This window comes from Eptatretus burgeri, chromosome 8 (genome assembly GCF_056783735.1).
Source record: "Eptatretus burgeri isolate ZD-2024b chromosome 8, Ebu_testis_v1, whole genome shotgun sequence".
Lineage (NCBI taxonomy): Eukaryota > Metazoa > Chordata > Myxini > Myxiniformes > Myxinidae > Eptatretus > Eptatretus burgeri.
The window spans coordinates 11081172-11095273 of NC_140968.1; the positions used below are offsets into that span (position 1 = coordinate 11081172).

General features: G+C 45.6%; 1 protein-coding gene across 1 annotated transcript in view; it reads left to right on the forward strand.

Annotated features, from left to right (window-relative positions):
• Positions 1 to 14102, forward strand: part of LOC147021093 (BTB/POZ domain-containing protein KCTD5-like) — a 67924-nt gene that overhangs the window by 9971 nt on the left and 43851 nt on the right. The gene's annotated exons all lie outside the window — the stretch shown is intronic.

The window sequence follows — 14102 nt, forward strand, 5'->3', positions numbered from 1 at the left end:
GGTTCATCCTTCAGCGAGATAACGACCCAAAACATACCTCCAGGCTATGTCAGAACTACCTCAGAAGAAAAAAAAACAAGACAGTAGGCTTCAAATCATGGAATGGCCAGCACAGTCTCCAGACTTAAACCCCATCGAGCTGGTTTGGGATGAACTGGACAGAAGGGTGAAGGCAAAGCAACCTGCAAGTGCAACACATTTGTGGGAACTTCTGCAACAGTGTTGGGAAGAACTTTCGGAACAATATTTGATTTCAATTGTACAAAGAATGCCACGAGTATGTTCGGCTGTTATATCTGCAAAAAAGTGGCTACTTTGATGAGTCAAAAATTTAGATTAAATTTTGTTCAACAAAACGATTCCACAATTTCTTTTTTTATCTGCAATTGTTTATTTTTTTCTGCTTTAATTTCAGATTACATTGAAACATTAAACTGCTTAAATTTCAGCAAAAACTGTAAAAATGGGGGTGTTCTAAAACCTTTGACCGGGTGTGTGTGTGTGTGTGTACACACACACACACACACACACACACACACACACACACACACACACACACACACACACACACACACACACACACACACACACACACACACACACACACACGAGCAGATACCCATCTACGATGGGTATGGGGGACAGGACGGATCGCAATACTCGGTTACGGAAGTTTCTTTGGATGTTTTGCACCGCACTCAACAGCTCAGTTGATATTGGTGGTGTGTCTGGGTGCCCATGGTAGCGTTAGAGACCGGTCACTTTAGATTGTTGGCCTTGCACGTAGTGCAGGATGAGTAACGTGAACGATTTAACATATTCATCGTTTCTATATTACCTCCATCGATAGATTAACATGGCAGGCTAAAAGTCGTAAATACTGAGTTGAACAAACGTCCTGAACTCATGGACTTGGTTAAGTAAAGCACGTCGTCTGGGTCCCGGCCGTCGTTTTGCCACCGAATGCTGCTGATTGTGACATCATCGATTCCCTCTTTCAAAAATTATATCTATATTCGATTTTTAGGTCATCTCTGTCATCTCGGTTGAGATGACGTAAAAAAGCCAGTCTCGAAGTCCGTCCGCCCGTCCACAATCGAACCGAGTGGAGACAACCAATAGTGGAATGGATAGAGGTCGATGAGACATGCACAACGATATTACTTTCAAGGTCGTCCAAGGGCGAGGTCAACGTCACGAGGCTGTCAAAGTTGTGAAAATCGTCTATTTCAAATCGTATCTCCTCCCTCATTTATCAAGAGAGATCAAATGTTATTTGTGATTCAGATACTATGGACTATTATCTAGAACAACACGAGCCATTTTTTGAAATTTGCTCTCGTTCCGATTTTATAGCCCTTCAAACTTCGCTCTGATTCTTACATGTCTGATGCTAATTTGAAGTGGCCATCCGGAGGCCGGCGCCAATCTCTGAAGATGCTCCGGGTCCTGCGCAAATTTTTGCATATTTTTGCGCCGTATGGGCCGTTCATAAAGTACATACAAAAATGAGGGGGTGGGGGGTTTAAAGCCCGCATACGGGCTGCGTACAGGGGTGGGTGGGTGGTACGACGGCTGCATACGTACTTTATGAAAGTGGTGTCGGACTACATGAAAGCGTTTCAGAAGATGGTGAGCCTGTCATCTCGAGGGGGAAAAATATCCCCGTTCACAGGAACATTTTTGACGTGATGTTGAATCCATGGACGTCAATAATTGTTCCATATTAATGTATTACCATAGTTAATAATTACTGATGCATTTGAGATAAATCTACAGTTCGTTGTGATATGAGACGTATATGGGGGTGGGTGGGTGGTCACTAGCCTGCATACAGAGGGGGGTGGGTGGTTTTAAAACCCGGAAGTGGAGCGTACGTACTTTATGAACTGCCCCTATTCCAGTCTGGCACAGAGTTACTTTTTACCCCTCAGCCCGAATTTGCTAAGGGGTATTGTCATTGGCGTTGTCCGGGCGTCTGTCAACTTTTGGTTTCCGTCAATTTCGAGGAGAACGCCTTGTCCGATTAAATCCATTTTTGCAGTGTGTTGGGGCTGGGTGGAGGAAGGTTCCTTTTGATAATCAGTGCGATGCGATATCCAATATGGCGGCTAGGGCAGCCATCTTGAATTTGGTTTCTGGACAATAACTTGAGAACGGCTTGACAGATTGATTTTATTTTCATGAGGTATAATGGGGGTGGTTAGAGGAAGGTTCCTTTCGATATACAGCACAATCCGATATCCAATATGGCGGCTTGGGCAGCTATCTTGAATTTGGCGGGCGTCTGTCAACTTTTGGTTTCCGTCAATTTCGAGAACGCCTTGTCCGATTAAATCCATTTTTATAGGGTATGTTGGGGTTGAGTAGAGGAAGGTTCCTTTCGAAAATGGGCGCGCTGCGATTTTCAATGTGGCCTCCATGGCAGCCATCTTGAAATTGGTTTCCGTCGATTTCAAGGAGAACGCCTTGTCCGATTAAATCCATTTTTTGCAGTGTGTGTTGGGGCTGGGTAGAGGAAGGTTCCTTTCGATAATCAGTGTGATGCGATATCCAATATGGCGGCTTGGGCAGCCATCTTGAATTTGGTTTCCGGACAATAACTTGAGAACGGCTTGACAGATTGATTTTATTTTCATGGGGGTATAATGGGGGTGGTTAAAGGAAGGTTCCTTTCGATAGACGGCACAATCCGATATCCAATATGGCGGCTGGGGCAGCCATCTTGAATTTGGTTTCCGGACAATAACTTGAGAACGCTTGACTTATTGATTTCATTTTTGTGTGATATGGGGGTGTTTAGAGGAAGGTTCCTTTCGATATTCAGCGCAATCTGATATCCAATATGGCGGCTAGAGCAGCCATCTTGAATTTGGTTTCCGGACAATAACTTGAACTGCTTCACACATTGATTTTATTCTGGCGAGGTATAATGGGGTTGAGTAGAGGATGGTTCCTTTCCAAAATGGGCATGCTGCGATTTTCACTGTGGCCGCCCCGGCAGCCATCTTGAAATTGGTTTCCGTCAATTTCGAGGAGAACGCCTTGTCCGATTTAAATCCATTTTTTGCAGTGTGTGTTGGGGCTGGGTAGAGGAAGGTTCCTTTCGATAATCAGTGTGATGCGATATCCAATATGGCGGCTTGGGCAGCTATCTTGAATTTGGTTTCCGGACAATAACTTGAGAACGGCTTGACAGATTGATTTTATTTTCATGGGGGTGGTTAAAGGAAGGTTCCTTTCGATAGACGGCACAATCCGATATCCAATATGGCGGCTGGGGCAGCCATCTTGAATTTGGTTTCCGGACAATAACTTGAGAACGCTTGACTTATTGATTTCATTTTTGTGTGATATGGGGGTGTTTAGAGGAAGGTTCCTTTCGATATTCAGCGCAATCTGATATCCAATATGGCGGCTAGAGCAGCCATCTTGAATTTGGTTTCCGGACAATAACTTGAACGGCTTCACACATTGATTTTATTCTGGCGAGGTATAATGGGGTTGAGTAGAGGATGGTTCCTTTCCAAAATGGGCATGCTGCGATTTTCACTGTGGTCGCCCCGGCAGCCATCTTGAAATTGGTTTCCGTCAATTTCGAGGAGAACGCCTTGTCTGATTAAATCCATTTTTGCTGGGTGTGTTGGGGTTGAGTAGAGGAAGGTTCGTTTCTAAAATGGGCGTGCTGCGATTTTCAATATGGCCACCATCTTGAAATTGGTTTGCGTCAAGGGGCTGAGGGGTTACGCCCGCTTTGCGGTGCTATTTTTTGAACTTGTATTACCGTAATTTATTTGAAGTGACCGACTGTTCTGGCGATCTGCATTCTACGACCAGATCCACGAGCCATGGAATTGATTATAGATGCCCCTAATTTGATTTTGCCTCTGTCGACCTCTGGCAGAGATGACCGGCACTCCCGCTCGGGGGTATTTTTTGAATCCGCAATCACCTGCGTAAATACATGGAACACATAATGTGAAGTTTTCGGAAGTATGAACAGAATATGTTTGGAGAAAAGTGTGTTTGAAGTTCTGGGCTTGCGCCCATTGTGTGTGTGTGTGTGTGTGTGTGTGTGTGTGTGTGTGTGTGTGTGTGTGTGTGTGTGTGTGTGTGTGTGTGTGTGTGTGTGTGTGTGTGTGTGTGTGTGTGTACACATAAGCAGTCCACGTTTTCACGTCATATACTTCTCTTCTCTTATTCTCTTTATACATTGTAATTCTTTTCTTTTTCTTTTTTTTTCCTTCTTTCATCTCTTTTACTCTCTGTGCCTCTCTTTCGTTATCTATCTGTCTAAGGAGAAGTGAATTATTGCAGAAAGTTTTCTGTAAGGCTCACTTGGCTGATTCTGGATGGGTTTGGAGTAGTGACTGAAACCCGAATCCCATTCCAGGTTCCTCGTGATGACTCCATCTTTGCTCTTTACTTCTTGGGGTTCCTTCTTGGTCTTCCGTTTCGTATGTAACCCAGGTTTTTATTTATTTATTTTCGAGAATGAGCAAGGCAGTGGTCTTTTGCCTATACACCGCCCAAATAAAAGGATGTCAGAAGAACGTATTGAGCGCTTGGATCACGATCGCCTGTAGGATGGGTACTCTGCCGCGAATAATAGTGACAATATTTATTTTGGTCTTCGTCAAACATGATCGCCAAGTTTGAAAGAACAACTCTATCGGTCATGGATTTTGATATGTTTTCACTGTCTAATCCCGATTCTCAGCCACAAAGTTAAGCAGGTGATCAAATTATTCCTTGTCATCTTTGTGGTTGCTTTCTTGTCTAAGATCAGGTGGGAAGTGACCCTTCACTGTCATCTGTTACAATGCTTATTTCACTTATTTATTTTCTATAAAACGTCGAGACTCGTGTCAGAGCAAACGCACAGAACATAATAAGGCAGGAGAAAAGACAGGTGGGAGAGGGAAGCACAAAATAGTGGAACAGAGACGATGGGTGATCTGTGTAAGGGATAGGGATGGAATGGAATGCAGTTGGGTATGCGGGATAAACAAGATGGTACGACATGGACTGTCAGGAAGGAAAACAGAATATGAAGTGCGTGGATTAACGGAGGTAGAAAGGATAAAGATTTTGGATTGGGGCAGATATGAGTTGGTGGTGAACAGCTTGTTTTGAAGACCTGGAGGAAAGAGTGATTGAAGAGAGTGTGGGATCTTGTTCCAGAGACGGGAAAAAAAAAAAGAGAAATGGAAAAGTGAAGGTGAGCAGTGATTCGTGATTTTGGCAGTTTCACCAGAAGGGAGTTCTTGGCAGACGTTGAGCGCCCTGAGGAAATTTTAGGAGGGGGAGGGGCAAGGCTGGACAGGAGATGAGAAGACAGAATGACCACTGACCTGCCCTGCCGTGGGAGAGTGAGACCCAAAGACTTTGCTTCATCGCAGGAGATACCTCTTCTTCTTTCGGCTGCTCCCGTGAGGGGTCGCCACAGCGGATCATGCGTTATGATCCGCATAATGATTTGGCACAGGTTTTATGCCGGATGCCCTTCCTGACGGAACCCTGGTCACCTCTTACGACACAGTGATATGGTACACCTATTCTAACCGGGGCATACACCGGGCCCAGTACATTGGTACTCACTTTGCCAACCTCGGAAGGATGACAGGCTGAGTCGACCTCCTGGTGTGTATTAATTCAAGCGGCCAACGGGGCTTTAACTCGGGACATTTTGGATTCCAAGCCGCTACCCTAACCACTTCGCCAACACCAGGCTACTCATCGCGGGAGATACCAATGATCCTAAAAGCCTTGGTTTCCGCAGCATGAAGTTGAGTTAAGTGTGAGGCAGGAGCACCACCCCAGAGGGGAGCAGTACTCCATCAGACTGTGGTTGAAGGTTAGAAGCTCAGGTGTGCCAAGGAAGGACTTTGCACAACATAGGATGCCCAGTTGGGGACTGGCTTTGGAGGCCAGCTTGGAAATGTGGCTTTGCCAAGAAGGATCGTGGCATATGGTGAGGTACAAAAGCTTGAATGAAATAACTTCCAGGGGATTGTTGAGAAAGTAGATTGCGGAGGGGGGGGTGTTCTTGATGGTCCTCCCGGAGAGACATGGTGAGAGTGTGAGATTTGTCAGGATTGAAAGGCATGTTTCAAAGTGTTTGACTAGTTTGTGATTTTTATCCAGGCTTGCAGAGAGTGAAGAGGCTGCTGATTGCCAATCGTCGGGATGAGAGATGGTGTGGCAGAGGGTGGAGTCATCAGCAAAGAGAAAGAGGATTTTTCAAAGAACCTGAGAGATCATTGAAAACCAGAAAAAGCACAGGGCCCAGAACACTGCCTTGAGGAACTCCAGCTTGGACAGGAAGAGGGGATGAGAAGAGAGCCATTAAGAGGCACGTGTTGACTGCGATAGGAGAGGAAGTCCGTGACCAATGAGTGGAGTTTGCCTTGGATACCATAGCAAGAGTTGTGCCAGACCATATTGAAAGCTCGCTAGATGTCTCGGGAGATGACTGATTTCATGTTTGGTATTTTGGGCCTCCATCCTTTGTTGGGAGAGCAGAAGCAGCATATCCAGGGTAGAGTGACCTGGTGTGAAACAAAATTGATGATCGGATATCAAGCCATTGGAGAAGAGGAAGGATTTAATGTCTGAAGTGATAATGGATTCCATAACCTTGCTGATGATTGGTCTGTAGTTGCAGGGATCTGTTTTCCACCGTTTTTTTTTGTCCAGAGTGGTAATGTTTCCTGATTACCTTGAGCAAATGAGAGGGTGAACAAGAGCAGCAGAGCAGGTTTTTAGAACACGTGGGCTGATGCCGTCTGGACCGGTTGCAGAACCCGAGTCAAGGTTTGACAGAAAGCTCTCCACCTTCTCAGGCGAAAAGGACACAGAGTCCAGGGACAACTGGGTGTGACTGGGTCAGGTGGGTACAGAAAGCGATGGGTTTGGGACGCAATATTTAGCAGCAAACACGAAGTTTTGGCATTAAGCCTTTTCATGTCGTTTGCTGAAATTGCAGCCCATTCCTTGCAAAAAGGGATGAAATTTTTCTGCCAAGGAATTGCTACCTTGCTTTCCATACATGGCAATATCCTCCGTCTCTCGACCACGCTTTCAAGTCCGTTATTCCGCACATCTGTCGGATCTCATTGGTCACCGTTTCCTTCAATTCTTTCATCTATGTGCTTCACTGCTTTTGTGCGCAATTTTGCTGTCCTGCTCACCAACAGTTGTAAATACCTAAAAATGACTTCTTTGAATATTTTTGTACTTTCCATCTGAGCGAACTTGTGTTCAAAGCTTTCACAATAGCCTGGACAATTCAAACTACTGCAGGTTATTTGAAGGGCAGCAGTTGTAGTGGTATTGCCATCTTGGCGTCTCAGGCTTTGTGCTCATGGCGAGTTTCACGTACGCATGCGTCTTTCAGAAAATGAAGTGCACAATCCGAAAGTCTGACTGGTAATGTTGAGTGCTCGTCCTTTCACATCCAGCAATACCCTCGCTCTGCTGAGTCAGCTCAAAGTGCTAATAAAGAACATTGTGACCGTCTGAGTGTTCCCAGGGCTCTCCTAATATGTTTTACCCATCTTCTACTACCAATCACTTTTTCACACTTCGCACTTTCACTGCGTTTTGCACCAAAAGAAGTCGACGATAGTTTTCTGTGCCATTTTCATCCAATGCATGAGCATTACGTAATACGGCGAACAAAGTGCGCAAGTTATTGCACAATGGCCAGGTCATCGGAGACGTGCAGTGTACACAGTGCCTCTGCACTCTTGCCAAGTCATCAGTTTGAATTAAGATAAATGAAATGCTCAGTTTACAAGTGATATAATTATTTCTAAAACAAATTGTGCTTTTATTATTATCTCCGACCAGGGACCTGCGGAACATTTGCGAAATGTGAAATGTGACGTCAAGTCTTCAACTTTCTTTTTTTTTCTTCCCCCCTTACCTCCCCGTCATAAACTACAAGTCATCAACCTCTGCCCTCCAAACTGCAAGTCCTCACCAATCTTCCTCCCTATTTCAAACCATCAAGACCCCTCCCCCCCTTGAAAGTCCTCAAACCCCTCTCCACAAATCCCCAACCTCCCCCCTCCCAACTCTCTCCCATCCTTTCTCTCCCCCTCCTCTCAACGATGTGCATTGAAACGCTGCTAACAGTGTCCGTATCTGTTGGGGATGCTTCAGTCTCAGGAAGCTCGGTGATCGTGGACTTGATTAGCTCATTACCATCATGTAGCATTGCATCGAAATCTGTCCAGCTTGGTATGCTGGGCGCTGTGGTCCATTTATTTCTTCAAGACATCGGCTGCATCCACAAAGTGGGTATGATGGAAGTCACGAGCATCACAATCACGGGATAGAATGTCAGGGTTTGCCGTTGATGGTCCCTGTCGACATGCTGAGAAGACTCGAGCGATTAAGCAGCTCGGTCTTCAATGTTTTCTGTTTCTTCTCGAGCGGTGCGTGAGAGTTGCTCTGCCGTTCAGTCATCTGATCATGCTGCATCATGATGCCATTTGTGTGATGGGTTGTCCCAAACTCAGAACCAGTTTCTTCTGCAAAATCAATATTGTCCCAGGCAAGGATTGTTTTTTTTGCCTGTCTGTGGTTAAGCTGCAACTGAGCTACAATGGTTTCAAATGTAAGTATGGTAGAATGGGATGCACAGTAACCGGGCCTATTCAACAAATAAAACACCCGAGTTGGGCCAGTCAGACGTCTCGGTGCCAGACCGACACAGTAAGACTTGAGTGTTCCCATCGTGTGCTGCCTTTTTGGCTGCTGGTTGCATCATTGGTTTGGAGTGCAGCTGTGCCGCTGATGTAGTGCCTCTATTACCAGTGCGCTGACTCTCATTTTGCCGACCTCAGAAGGATGACAGGCTGAGTCAACCTCTTGGTGGTCAGTGGCCAACGGGGCTTGAACTCATGACCCGAGGATCCCAAACCAGCCACCCTAACCGCTCAGCCAACACCAGGCTACCACTTTGGTGTAGTCTTGCCTCCTTTTGAGTGCAAGAAGACAGGAGCCTGAGATGAACATCATCTTCACCTCCACATCATTCTCAAGTCATCTGACACGCTGACCGTCCATACCAACATAATTGCACAAAGAAACGAACAACCACCTCTGATGTGGAAATTTTATATTTTTTTTTATTTTTAAACGTTCTCATATCTGAGATTGAAGGCCGACATCCATTGTTGGGAGAGCAGAAGCAGCATGTCCAGGGTCGAGTGATTAGGTCGAAATCCAAAACAATAGTCTGAGATCAGGTGGTTTGAGAAAGGTAAGGATTTAATGTCTACTGCAATGATGGATTCCATGACCTTGCTGGTGATTGGAAGTAAGCGATTATGACCTGCGGTCCGATCCGTAAATAGCGAGTTCACATAAAACCGATAAAGCCCAACCAAAAATAATAGTCAGCTTCATTTTATTTTGGCCGTTTTGAACAGCAACAAATATATTGAACTTGATGGGGTGAAGCATGCCAGGACTCCTTGCAAAGTTGTCGGGATATTGCGTGGTGCGAGTAACATTCGCTTGGCTGGAAACTGATCCTGGCTACAGTGGAGAAATAATAATCCCTTGATTGTTTTGAGCTTTGTAATTATATCTGTAGTTTATGCTCTGTTTGACTGCACCTTGCACACCGCTATTACACAATGTGTGCTTCCCACTTTGCAGCCGCAGAGGCCACGTAGGATTGGTCTGAATACACCGGGGGTGTGCAGGTGCATCCTGCATGATTTCCAGTTCATGAAACACGAGGTGGGGAGGGAGGGGTGCGATGTTTTGTCACGTGATGGAGGTGGTGGGGGAGATTTTGGTCTGCGATAGTGGAGGTGGAGTGAACACGCGTGTGGATGTCGTAAGCCATAACCATTTTTAAACGTTATTTGGCCAATATTGAGTTTTACATATCTTATTCTCAAGCCTTTTGTTATCTTTTTGGTCTTGAGGTCGACACTGCATATTCCAAGCATATTCTATTTGATGAAATTATTTCACTTCTTAATAAATTTTAGATATTTTATCTGTGACAGGTGACTGCTACTGTTGAATTAGAGGACATCCTATGTATTGTACATGTGGGAAGGGGATGGTGCGTTTTGTGGGGGGGGGGTTGTTCATGGGCAAACCAGTGTATTGGGTTCGGTATCCAAATTATTTTATGTAATATGTAGATTGCATGCCTGGTGTTGGCTTCGTGGTTCGGGTGGCGGGCTTGGGATCCTGCTCAGCCGTTGAATTAATTCCAGGTGGGGTTGACTTCACCTGTCCTTCCGAGGTCGGCAAACTGAGTAACAGCATGTTGGGATAATTGAGCCATTCGAGTCTTCTGCATCGGAGGGGCGACAAATCTTTGATTGTGCCCAATAGCCCAGGAGACTGCTTCGGCAGCACCGACGCCCTGTACAGAGTACGGTCCCGATGGATGGACGAAGATTGCTCTGCTGTGTCCCATGCAGCTCGGTTATTACCTCCGAGTTCTCATTGAAGAAGGAAATGCTAAAATTTGATGTTTACTCTTTCAAACACGTAGCTGTTTCGAAAGTCCTTTTTAAATTTTTATGTTTTTAATTTTTTGGATGTCAACCATCTTTGATGACAAAGCATTTTGTCCAGCGAATATGCTCTTCCAAAGGGATGCGTTGGAGAGATGTGCACTCATCTCACAGGATACGTCAAGGCCTTTGTGACATTGCATTACGCTCCCTTGTGCCCGTCCATTTAACATCTTGCAAGGCATCCCTGTGCTCTCATCGTTATTCCAACGATTGCCAGTTGTTGGGAAGTTGGATTTTCCGCCATTATTCGTATCGTGCCGCAGAGTCATCATCGTTGAACCCACAATTGACGTTCCCTCACATCTGACTTGCACACTTTTTAAAGTCAGACGTGAGCAGCCTGTACTTTTGTCTTGTTTCGACATGAGACGAGTTCCAATGTTTCAATGCCCCCAGATAGCAGTTGCTTGCAGCATGCAATGTGATCGCGTGCATTGACCGCTCCGATGCACGCCCTGTGTGTTGACTCTGTTCCATGGAATGTTGGGCTTGACGGACTGCCCTTGTGCTTCACTGACATCTTAACGACTCCCCAAATTCATTTATCACCTCCATGAAAGATTGATTCGACTGTCACACCTGTTCAGTGTAACAATCTTGCAGAGCCTTCGTATCTTGGGATGTGCTTTCCGAAGGCTTGCCAGATCGATCGTTACGGCACCTGTTGGCTGTCTTCCTCTTCACTCGCCCACAGTTGATTTTTTGGGACAGCTCGGATGCTTTACGTCCTCATCATAGAGTTTCTCACTGAGAACCAATTATTTCTTGTCGCAACTCTCTTGATGCCTTTCACTGGGACATGAGCATGTTGAAGCTGATGCATACATTCATGGTTATACAATTTGATGCACATCGGGACATTTCCCGCACCCAAAGTGTGGCGTCCAATCGTTTAATCAGGAACGGTGTACGTGAGCACTACATTAGGCTGGGGTAATACTGGGGATTTATTGTTGGAAAACCCTGCTGCGATTTTAATTCCGCGACTCGTCCAGTGTTCCGTGGTGCACTGTTGTCTTCGCGTCGTGATGTAGCACTGAAAACAAAGTGCCAGAGCCATGTTCCCATTCAAATTCTGTGAGACCTCAACCACCAAAGCTGAATGGGCGTCTCGTCACGGTTCACCCACCCACCAGTGCCGCATCATGAAGTTGCAGCTAAATTGGCCAATGGTATCATCACTGAGGCTCGTGTGATCTGCCCTGCTTGAATGCAGGATTAGTCTTCAGATTGACACTCGATGAAGCCAAAGGTAGGATAATCTGAGTTTTTTTTTTTTCTCCCACCTGGTATTGGGAAGCATAGCACATTTCATCTGCCATTTGACCTTGGATTGCTGCTGTAAAATGTAATAAATCCACGCAGTACCAGGTTCAGTTTGGATTTATTACATTTTAAAACAAACAAACTTCTCGCGTCCATACGAACCTCATTCTATCTCGCAAGAAAAAAAAAAGAACAATGTAAATTGCAGCCTGAATATGACCGAAACACCTGATGTGCTTCGCTGATGGCATGGTCGCGCAGCTGATACGATTGCCTCTGCAGGTGAGGGCAGGAATTTGGAATTTGTTCAGGGTTCACGAGAAAAAGATACCATGGGATCTTTGATGTCCACCAACTAATACCGGCGTATGGGAAATCCAGTTTGATGTCCATCGGGATGGCACACTCACGCACTCGTTGATCACCCTGTTTGTGAAATGCCAGGATGACAGTTTATAGCCGGGTCGGGATTCGAACCGAGGCTCAGCAGGTCAGAGGCAAGTACACATTCCTCTGGAGTGGAGACCATCCTGGCAGCCCGATTCTGGGTACTATAAAATGGTGTATGATCAGTGACTGCGGAAGTTTAGCAAGGATGGGGCCTTTTCAACATGGTGTATAAATTATTATTATTATTATTTTTTTTTTGTAAGTTTGTTCAACTATCCTTGTGTGGAGTCAAATTGCTGATAATGCTGTAAAAAGACATGTTTCCACATCATGTTGAGTTTTATCGCACTGTGGAGTGAAAAAAAAAATTTAAACCACATTTTTATTTTATAAACCCCAAGGTTTAACCCATTCGTGAGTAATACTAACAAGTCCAGTCTTGCCCAAGTCGTCAGACGAGCTCCCGCTGGACGTAACCTCAAGAAGTGTGACTGCCCACGCGTGGTAAGCCTCGACATGGGAAAATAGCCTCGACATTAATTTAGTACGCATGCCAAAGTTTGGGTGAAATATTTATTTATTTTTCGATACAGAGTAAAGGCTCGTGGAAGAGCTACTACTAGTACACTGAATGGATCAGGACGCAACAGTGGACAGAGGGGATGGGTACACCAACAGCAGAGTTGAAGGACAAACTGGAAGGAGACTTGGATAAATGATGGGGGGAAGGAATGGGGAGCAGAAAAGGAAAGGATACATGGAGTGGTCCGGATGGATCCAGAAAGAAACTCTCAGGAAGGAAATTTGGAAGGAAGGAAAAAACTGGAAATTTGGAGTTTGGCGTTTGGGGTTGGGGAGGGTGGGCGTGTAGATAATGAGGGCAGGAAAGATCATTGTTTTGGATTTGGCATGATCTGAGATGGTGGTGAACAGCTGAAGACCGAGAGGGAAGAAAACTATTTTATTTCCAAACTGCCATTGAACTTGAGAGTTTATCGAACACTGTACCCCACGCAGTCTTGATGACATGGACGGGGGGGTGGCGTCTGCGGGCAGACAATTTGATTGGTCCTGGTAATTTAAAATGCTGTAATATTTTGTCCAATTGCTGCTAAACGGAAGGGTTTTGAAAGTCACAAAAGGGCAATTTGTGTTCTCCAGTGTTCAGGTATATAGGTAAATTGAAATATAATAATGGCATTAATGCAAGATGTTGGAGGTACGACTGTTTCTCGAAAACCACAGTGACATGAATAAAACTCGTCAATTTCATGGAGGGGAGAGGGAACACAATAAAGGGTGAAAGGAAAAGAAAAATGACGGCACCACTTAACTCAACGAATACCGACTCAACGCCTGAACCTTGAAATAATCTCTCAATGACAGACTCGCATGAAGAACCCAGAACACAAAATGGGGACAGGGAGAGAAAAAAAGCAGAAGATTGAGGGTGGTGGCCTTTCCCTCTTTGGGGGTGCCAGACGATGGGTGGCTTGCGGCGAGTCTAACCAGGAGAGCTCGTGCGGCGCGAGCTTGCGTGCCGATCACCGCAGCTGCCGCTTGTTCGAACTCCACTTTGACTGCTCGTGTTGGCTCGAACACCAACTCTGGTGAGTCACGACTCGACTGACCACGAGACTCTCGTGCTTGTGCTCCCAGGCTGACACCGTTCCCTCGTGAAGGCTTTCAAAGGCCCTCACCATGAGATCAGCATTGCTGGTTCATTGGTTTCCATGTGGTCACTCGCCGTCGTCCCACCTTTTTCAGCACCGTTGCCCTGCACATCTTGCCGGGAATTAAATGAAACAGGGTTGGGGGGAAATGGAAAGCGTATATAATAGAGGGCCAGCAGGAAGGTGAGGAAGGGTCTGTCGACACAACTGAAAC